This window comes from Amblyomma maculatum, chromosome 4 (genome assembly GCF_055883805.1).
Source record: "Amblyomma maculatum isolate TAMU_Amacu chromosome 4, ASM5588380v1, whole genome shotgun sequence".
Classification (NCBI taxonomy): domain Eukaryota; kingdom Metazoa; phylum Arthropoda; class Arachnida; order Ixodida; family Ixodidae; genus Amblyomma; species Amblyomma maculatum.
The window spans coordinates 167,745,306-167,755,077 of NC_139347.1; the positions used below are offsets into that span (position 1 = coordinate 167,745,306).

The 9,772-nt window shown below is 41.0% G+C and overlaps 1 long non-coding RNA gene across 1 annotated transcript; it reads left to right on the top strand.

Annotated features, from left to right (window-relative positions):
* Positions 1 to 2,110: 2,110 nt before the first annotated feature.
* Positions 2,111 to 9,416, top strand: LOC146193447 (uncharacterized). The gene is made up of 3 exons (XR_014706457.1): positions 2,111 to 2,222; positions 4,090 to 4,239; positions 9,076 to 9,416. It is a non-coding gene; the product is annotated as an uncharacterized LOC146193447 (long non-coding RNA).
* Positions 9,417 to 9,772: the final 356 nt, after the last annotated feature.

Consider the following 9,772-nt stretch of genomic DNA (forward strand, 5'->3'; position numbering starts at 1 on the left):
CCATAAGGAACTACGCGCAGCATCGTCTGTTTACCTGGAGAAAGGTCCGGATATGATGTGTGTACTTTCTGGACGCAATCACTGGCAATCACTTTCATGAAAATGAAAAGCCGAAAGACTCGCGAGGTTACCATTCTAGTTTTGGGCATTCACACGGTGGTAAAAAAATGACAGTTTTTCGCGCAGACTGCGAGCATGAAGGCCCCGGTACATTTATATGGCGCACAACATATATATCGGCAATAAACAACAAAAATAGTTTGTTCCGCCTATTAGTTTAGAGTTTGACCATTCCAGCCGCGCTATATTAAGGCGGTGGCAAAGGAATAAAAAAACTGTACAGGAATGAAAATAATGTTCGCTGTCGAGTCATTCGAAAAAACGAATGCAGCCCAGAAACATTGTTTTAATGAGGCAGTTTTCCATGCCCTTTCCAATTCTTCCATTCTACTAAAATGATTTGGAATACGTTGCTTGCTCATTGAACGTTATCTTCTTTTTGTGCAATCCGCGTTAAGGTGAAGGTGATTGCGAAAAACGTCTGTGTGTTGCCTGATGCCACAGCGCATCAGAACCTCGACGCGCACAAAATTGATTCTGAGTCATTCATTGCTGTGTCTGTCATCGTCGATTCGCGAAGTCGAGATAAAACATGACCGAAGAAATATTGTTATAGCTGGAGAATGATGAGGACGAAGTGGCGCGCTCGTTTGTGGAAGATTAAGAAAAAGAAGTGCGTCGAACGGGGGCCTTCGGAGCCTGGCTCCTTGGCTGTTCCTCAATGTATATATATTTAATCCTCTTTTGTAAATATATTTCTCCCTGTTACAAAATTATATGCCAAAATTTAAAAACCTTGAACAATTCACAAATTCCGTAGAATCTTCAGAACTGCGCGGTGCGCTATAATTGGACAAAGGCTTTATCGAAGTGGCCATAATTACTTGCGCTACAAAATTGTGCAAGGTGTTTTTTAATGGTTTTGAAAGCTGAGGTAGTGTAGAATGGGTGGAAAAAGTTTGAACAATCTTAAAACTGTTTTTTTTTTCCTAAAAATTTTCAATATTCGCTGTTTTCTGTAAATTAGCGCGATCGTATCTTTGTATTCAAATGTCATAAAATATGAGTTTTAGCTGTTTGCGGATAATTATGCTGAGAACATATTGTGGAATTATTGCTGCTCTACCATGAACCTTTTCTGAAATAAAGGCCTGCAAATTAGGAAATTTTCATTTCCTGCGCCGATGTTGAGAATTTTTATAAAAACATCTACTCATACCTGAAAAGCGAACAACTGAATACAAATAAAAACGTATATATTTATTCAGATAATTTTCAGCTAGATAACTTGAACATAATTTGATTAGTCTATAACCAAAGTTGGCCAGAATAGAAGAGAAGCTCGAAACTCCGCCTCTTCGACATTATTAATCAGTCATCACGCAACAATATATAATATTTTGAAGTAAATATAAAAGGTCGAACGACAATCCTTTGTTCGATCATAGGTGGCGAACGGGAGGGGAAAGATGACGCGCGCATTTGTCGATGCACCAACTGTATGGATTTACGCAAGAATGTGGATGGTAGATGGGGAGGCTTTCTATTTTTTTTAGAAAATGTTATGTACGGGGTTGGCTTGAAGAAACAATGCGTTTGCGAACACACAAAACAAAACTATTTTTTAGAACTCGACTCGAGCGGTGCGCGCTGGCGGCCGCTCATCGGCACGGTCCGAAGTCACGGCTGGCCGGTGCATGCAGAAGAGGGCTGGGAGGAACGGAATGTTGAGAGGGTCGTTGGTCCTTCGTTCCCACGCGCAGCCCATGCGAACACAACACCGCGGCGGGAATCGTGCACTGGTGAGCGGTTCGCTGTTGCCCCTCGCCTACGCGTCTACGTGCAAGACACAACAGAAAGCATCCCCAGCTGCGCTGCTGTGCGGCCTCCTCCCGAAGCGTTCATTTCAGAGCTTGTTGAAGACGCTACAAGACATGTGACAGCTTCTTAAACCTTTCTTTAATTTCTTCCCTCATTAATTTTCTTTTTCATTGCGCTGTGCATAATTTTCTCTTGCGCCTATACATGTCCATGTGCTCCGGTTTGTGCTTGCTACATATCAGTGACTAGCTGAGCTGTGATATGTCGCCGGAGTACGGATTACAGCAATGGCGGAATACCATCGGCATTATCGGACTCAGTGAACGCCGTCATCTTAGACCGTGAGTATATATCTTTGCAGCATGCCATTGCTTCATAATTGGTTCTATATAATCTCCCGCCAGTCCCAAATGCTCTCTTTCCGTATTCTCCTCGAAACAACTGCGCGAAGCATGACTTCAAGAACTAAGCGAATTTTCGTCCGGGTTACATGCAACCAAGTGTGTGGACTTATTTGCTGGCTGCGATATGAATAGCATTTGCGCCGAAAATAGAGGAGCCGTGCGTAACAGGTGTGTATGCCGCCAACACGTGACAGAACACTGCAGGCAGCCATTTGCGAAGTTTTTTGACTGTGCAGCGCGCTGCAATCAATTAGTAACCAGATACTATGCGCCCGGCTTTGTACATATATTTTGGACAGCCTCTCTTCTGCGCGCAGGAAGCCATGTTCACACAGTTTTTGAATTTTGTGAAGAGTTAAGGGCAGTTTTTTGTTTTCAGATGTACAGACGAAGTTTTGAAAACTGTCCGTGCCGTCTGTGCAAGCGAATTTTACAGTGGGGCGGTCATTGTGTGCGTGATGCCGCTTGATGATTAGGCTATAATCAAGTCATAATGAACCTCCACTTTTATAATGGTTAATATCATATTGAGGAATTGAAAGCCGTGAACAGCGCAAGTGAGCCCCTTTTCAAAATTTTCTTAATCGACGCCCCCCTTCTGAGCACGCGCCTTCAGGTGAGGGCGTTATCAGAAAGCGGCGACAATAGGAGAGCGATTTCGCAGACGCGCTTCGAAGGCGGGGGAAAATAACAATACAAACAAAAAGGCACATAAGCCGTGTGTGCACTGCGTCCCTGTCACTGCAAAGTAAACAACGTGCACGCGGGACACATTGTACAAAACATTGACGGCCGGTATGAGGCAACCATATCGTCCGAAATATGTTGCTCGCGAAGCGCTCGATCACGGCGCGCACTTTCAGGCGAAATGGGACAGGCCGTCAGGTCCGCCTGTTCGGCAATTACAGCTCTTTGTACCTCACGTACCGTACCGAATGCATGAAGTGCACGCCATAGCCATCGTGCAAGAATGTTGAAACCGAAGCAGCGATCCACGTATTCTAATTCTATAGGAAATCATTTGGGAGTAGAAAAGAGCAACTTAATATGATGTGCATGGTTCTTTAATGAACGATATGTATAAATGGACTGTTGAATAGTTACAGTAATGGAGTGTTGCGCTAGAATTGTTTACGGCCGTGACCGCAATAAATATTACTCATATTGCTCTTAGGTTTAAGCTCTGGCATTGATAAGCCTATCTAAAGAACCGACTGGCAGTGACAGGTTGTTTACAGCTGTTGATCAAAAGGTAGGCCATCATGCTATTATTGCAGGCATATTTGCTTCTTTTTGTACCTCTGTTTACTAAAACTTATTTTGTTCCCCATTCCTAGGTACGCTGCACCTCTTGCAACACTCACTGTTCAGTCGCTTTTATTCAAGGTACAAAAAGGAGGAAATGCACATGCACTCATAGGATAGCCTGTCTTTCCGTTAACAGCTGCAAATAACACGCCACTGCTCCTCGGTACCTTGGACGAAGTTTTCAATGGGGTTACCTGAGATGCCTAGCAATTGCTGTAATATTTATACTAATCACTGCAGTGAAAAAGAAAGGTAACACTGCATCGCTTTAACTGCTGCATGCACCTATAAACGTGCCTTAATTTATTGCCTATTCTTATAGACGCAGGACCTCTTGCTATAGGCTTTGTTCAGTAAGCAATCGTCTTTCATTGCTTCAATTTCTGTCTCTCCACCACTTTCTTGTTGCTCTGATCATTTGATTTCATTGTTCAAATCATATTGTTTTATCATGTGTGAATGATTTAGCCTGCACATACATGCTTTCATTTTTTAGATGCGCATCGGGAGCGTTTTCTACGTAGAAATGGATCGATTGAGTGGTATCACTGGTGCGAAAACCGACAACCCCCAGAAGATGTGTGTCCTGTGGTTGGAAGGGCAATAAAGAAGAAGAAAATCAGCGGAAAAGCCTGCCTAAAAAAAGGTAGCACTGCATCACTGTAACTGCTGCATGCACCTTTAAATATGCCTTATTTTTATTGCCTATTCTTATAGACGGTGGACCTCTTGATATTGGCTTTCTGCAGAAAGCAACCGCCTTTCATTGCTTCAATTCCTATCTCTCCACCACTTTTTTGTTACTTCGAGTGTGATCCTTTGATTTTATTGTTCAAATCATATTATTAAATCGCCGGTGAATGATTTCGCCTACACATACATGCTTTCATTTTTTTTTTTTTAGGTGCGCATCGAGAGTGTTTTCTACGTATAAATGGATCGATTAAGTTGTATCGCTGGTGCGAAAACCAACAGTTCGGTACCCCCAGAAGACTTGTGTCCTGTGGGTGGCAGGGGTATAAAGAAGAGGAGAATCAGTGGAAAAGCCTGCCTAAAAACTTACAAAGATGGCGCAAAAGCGAAATGCTGATCAGGGTTAGAGTCTGATTACTTCTGTTATCCCATTTCACTTGCTAGGTGATGTGACATATATGAGGCACCTTAGTATAATTTGTGGTATACTCACTGAAAATTGTGTAGACATTAACTTTTTTCTCGCTCAATTATTTTGAGTGACGCACGAATTGGAACAAAACGAAGTCATCCACACATCTAATGCCCATATACATTATATCCGTGGATGAGCTCATTAATTGTGTTCCTATGTGAGCATCCAATAGTTTGTCGAATATATTAATATGTTAAAAGTTGATTTTTTTACTGTTAATCGGAGTAATACATATGCTCCATATCATAGCATTATTCGCCTGTAGTTTGTATCTGCTCTTTCCTAAATTGTATTCTACAAAGTATACGTGTGTCATCTCGTACGTCTATTTAACTAGCGAACAATTTGCATTCGAATCCCTTTTGTGATGTTGTTTCAGCTACAAATAATGTATGACAGTTGTGACAATATAGGTAGCTTTAGCTATGACATATAGCGCGAAAATCTTTATTATATGCGATGATATTTTTATTCACCGCATTGGCTAAACCAGCCTGTTTGAAGAGACGAAATGAAAACAAATATGGATGTCTTCGGACAGGAACAGTAATCGTGGTGCCATGACCATTTTTTTTAATTAAATTTTTATATGTAGTGGGCTAATGTCTCGACGCAAAGGAATGACCTTTAGGTTTGCCAGATGCGGCGTAGTATTCTCGAAAAAAAAAAACGCCTATCACTAAAGCTGGAAAACGCCGTTTTTGTCGTTTCAAAAAGTTGCAAGTTTGGAGGCCGGCTGGTTGCGTAAAATTTTGTCATTCATTGCTTTTTACTCACCGCATTTGCGTAATATTTACTTGTATAAGAAGAACTAAAAGTGTGTTTCATTGATGCAGTTGATTTAGTAAAAAATCGCAAACTTTGCTTCAAGAACAACGCGCTACAAAAATGTTAATGTTCAACCTTACATACTGACGTGATGCGTTACGTCGTTTGCACTGAAACATTCTGTGTTTATTACGCAGGTCATATTGTTAATTTAAGGCAGAATTTGGAGACTCTAACCTGCTATGTGGGTTCTCTGTAACGCCACCAAAATTATTACGCTGGAAAGCGATTTGCTTATGATTGTAATTATAAAACTTACACATTGAAAAATCATCTTCAAAAATATGGTATTGTTAGTGGTGGTCAAAGCTGAGAAATGGAATAATATATTAATAAACTAGATTGAATACTATTGCACTTAGCAATAAAAAAGAATGCAGGACAGAGAAAAAGTTCAGCCTTCACTTGCGTTCTGCCATGAAATTGACAGAAATAGTGAATCAATACCATTTTAAGCTATTTGCCCAGAAGCAGAAAAAAGATGTATAAGCGCTGACAAGGTTTTAAATTTTACTTAAGGTAAAATGTAAATAAATTAAGCAAATACTAACTTGAAGTTTTGATGCCTACTCCATAAGCTGGAGCGATATAAGCACATCTATAGAACAAAAACAGGCATTTTTATATTTCTAATATTACATTTTGCAGAATTCAATATATTTAATGACTCAAATTAATAATATACTTTGCATTGTTTCCACAGATTTTGATAAAAATTGATGTTGCGGCCGTTTCTTCAATTCTAATCAGTTTTACTTATTTTAATATTTTCTTACTTTTGTCCAATTTCAAAATAATATGCAGAAACACACACAAATCTAGAGCTTCAAATTTTTTCATAAATAAAGAATGGTACCTAGATAATGTAGAGAAATAGTTTCCGTGCCAAGATATTATTGGATCTTGCAAGAATGAAGGCTGAATTTGGTCATTATCAGCACAAGCACTCGGTTTAATATTTAGTGTTATATTTTTAAACAGTATAACGCAACACTTTTCAGTCCGCGATATTTTTGAGGTACTGAAGATTTTTGAGAGGGATTTGAATGAAAATCGAAGATGATCTTTTTTTTAATTGCAGCAAATTTGCCCTTTACTGCTGTTTTCGAATTCTGAGCAATTTTGATCCGTTGTGGAGAACACACCTAGTGGTCTGGAGCTCCAGATACTGCCTGGAATTAAGAACATGCGTCAGGAAGTGAAAACATATTTAGTGCAACCAACCTAATGCATCATATGCCAGTACATAAGGTTAAAAATGAATAATATTTTTGCAGCTTAACGCTCCTGAAGCAAAGTTTGCGATTTTTTAATGACTCAACTGCAAAAACAAAACAGGTTTCTAATAGTGTTTGTAAATGTAAAACCTGCATATATTTAGTGAGTAAAACATAGTAGATGACAAAATCATGGTATCCAAACTTGCAACATTTTGAAATGGAAAAAACAGCGTTTTCTACCTCTAGAGATATACCACACAATTTTTTTTTTTCGAGGGAACTACGTGCATCTTGAAAAACTAAAGTTAATTCTTTTGTGTCTAGATATTCGCCCACCACATATAAGAATTTCATTGGAAACGAAAGATGGCCATGGGACCTGGATTATGTTTCTAAACTAAGGCACCCATAATACGCTTTGAGAAAGCCAATATCAAGGGCTTTTTTTAATATTCCCTATTTGGAACGGTTGTGTCATCTAAGAAAATTTGAAAGCTAGGCACACCTGAGCTGTCGCCGGCCCTCACCTTCTGTTACAGCTGCAATTGCTAAGCTTAATAATACGTTGAGTACTTTATTTTAGCCACGAATATAGCGCTATTACGTGTAAAAGAAAGGCCGCAGTGACGCGATTCCCGTAGAATTTGTAAGTGAAATCTGTAAACCTTACAAATCTACCCATATATATAATCTCTTGCAGGTTTTATTCAAGCTACATCACACCTGCTGCGCCCCATATCTTGAGCCAAGGGTTATAAATAAACCATTAGAAACAGACGATGGAAACCGGTGGCGCATTGCTGGCAGCCACTTAGGACAGCGCAGAAAATTTTTATTGTGTACGTAGCGAAGTGAGGTTATTCGCTTTAAGTACTAAATATTCACTTTAGACAATAAGTAGGACTTAGAGTCGGTGAGCACGTTCGGAAACCCCTGTTTCAATATTTGCGGTTCGAAACCTCATGTGTACCTTTTTTCCAGCTGCAGATAAATTCCGGGTTATGTAGATACCGTTACCAGCCCATTCGCGCACCTCGATTGTGCTGCTCACAACATGATTTTGAGCGGACAAAACAACCTGCCGCTATGATGGCTAGCCCCATGCATGAATAAGGGTGATATGCTGGCGACGGTTGCTTCGCGTCGACCCTTTGGCGCACATGAAGGCTCGAGTTACAATGAGCGCGCCGAACTTTGCAATGCGGATAATGACTACAAAGCGGTAAGGATACAAATGAGTGGAACAGTATTTTTCAGCTGTAAAATACAAATACAGTCTTGCTGGACGAATGTGCTGGCGCGGACGAAGAAACCATAGGCAACTTGTAGGTCTAACGCTACACAGGGCTGTCGAGCCAAGCCAAGTCCTCAATTGTATTGTCCAGGAATCTGATTTTTGTATTTTCGTGGTTTCTTACTGTATCTGGCGTTCAAAATGCAGACGTGAGGGTTCTTTATCGCAAATAATCAAACGTGGTTTGTGCCGGTACTCTTCGAAGTAGCAACACCATTTATTGTGTAAGTCAATAATCAGTAATTTAGGTAAATAATGTCAATTAAGGATTCCAAACAAAAACCTTTTCTGTGGCGCTCAAGGTAGCTTCCAGCAATATGTATCTGGTTTCCTTTGCCTGCCTCCGAAATGTTTTTTTTATCCCTTGGATCAAATTTGCTTGGACAAGCAGTATATGTGTAAAAATGATGCACCTGTGAGCTACCCGTTTAAGTGAGCTCCCGTTTAAGTGAACTACCCACAAAACCAGTCAAAAGCGTATATCAGCTAACCAGCGGCCAGTGCAGCAGTCGTGGGCTTAGATCGCTTGTGTATATTATATCTAGCCATTTAAAAAAAATGCAAATGGTCGCCGAACATTCTCTTGGTAACGATATTTAGTATAAACTGTTTGCACATCGCCGAAAGCATAGGAGCGGCAAAAAACTAGCGCGCCAGTCATATGCGGAGACAGCCGACAATCAAGCACTAATTCCTAGTGTGGGATGAAACACTGGCTGTCTCAGCTGTATTGCTGTGGAGGCGATCAAAATGCAACAGGGCACATGCTATGCAATGTATGTGCGTCTTTCATCCTAATAAACCCAAGGCAGCTGAAACTAATCTGGAACTCATCAGTATAGTGTTTCTCATTGACCATGAATTTCGCTACATGAATTCTGGAATTTTGTACATCTTCCCATAATAATGCGCGCGATTTTATATGCCTCGTAATAGTGTTGTAAATTTTGTTTCCTCATTGTTTTTGTGCAGGTGCCTTTTGCGAAAAAGTTGGGGTGGACGATTTGGAGGCACACGCATTTATTCGCAGGTGGCTGCCTGGTTCCTGTGACAGGGGGGGTGGAAGAAAAAGGCGTTTTGCTGAAACCTCCCCTGGCGAACCAGGCATGCCACCTGTGAATGCAATTGCAGGGCCAGCCCCCTCACTACGCCTATGAGTGTGCCCTCCAGCTCCCTGGCCCCTTCCACTTCCCGAGAGCCCGCCCTGCCCTGACCAACCCTGCCACTGCCCTGCTAACTGCGGCTGTGTGTGCCCTCAGCGCTGGCTAGTAACAACTGCCGTCTATAGTAACAATTGCAATAAATATAATCTCTTTGTGAACCATGCCCTTGTTTTGTGAATATCTACTGGTTGCTCATGAGCGACAATTTGAATTATTATGGCCATTCCTATTTGAAAGGCCATTATTGTCCAAGCAAGTTCGATGTGCTGTCACGAATATGGCTAGAATGAAAAAGGCTGCATTTTATGGCCTGCACAGGCAGTGCCACAAAATGTGTAATCTTGACATCATCAATGGTACATGAATGGAGTAGCCGGTGTACCCATAAACCATTCGATTAATATTGGTATCGACAATATGCGGCATGAATGGAGTAGCCAGTGCACCTGCAATGGCTAACCATTGGTATGATATTGGCATTGACAATGGGCCATAAATGGAATAGC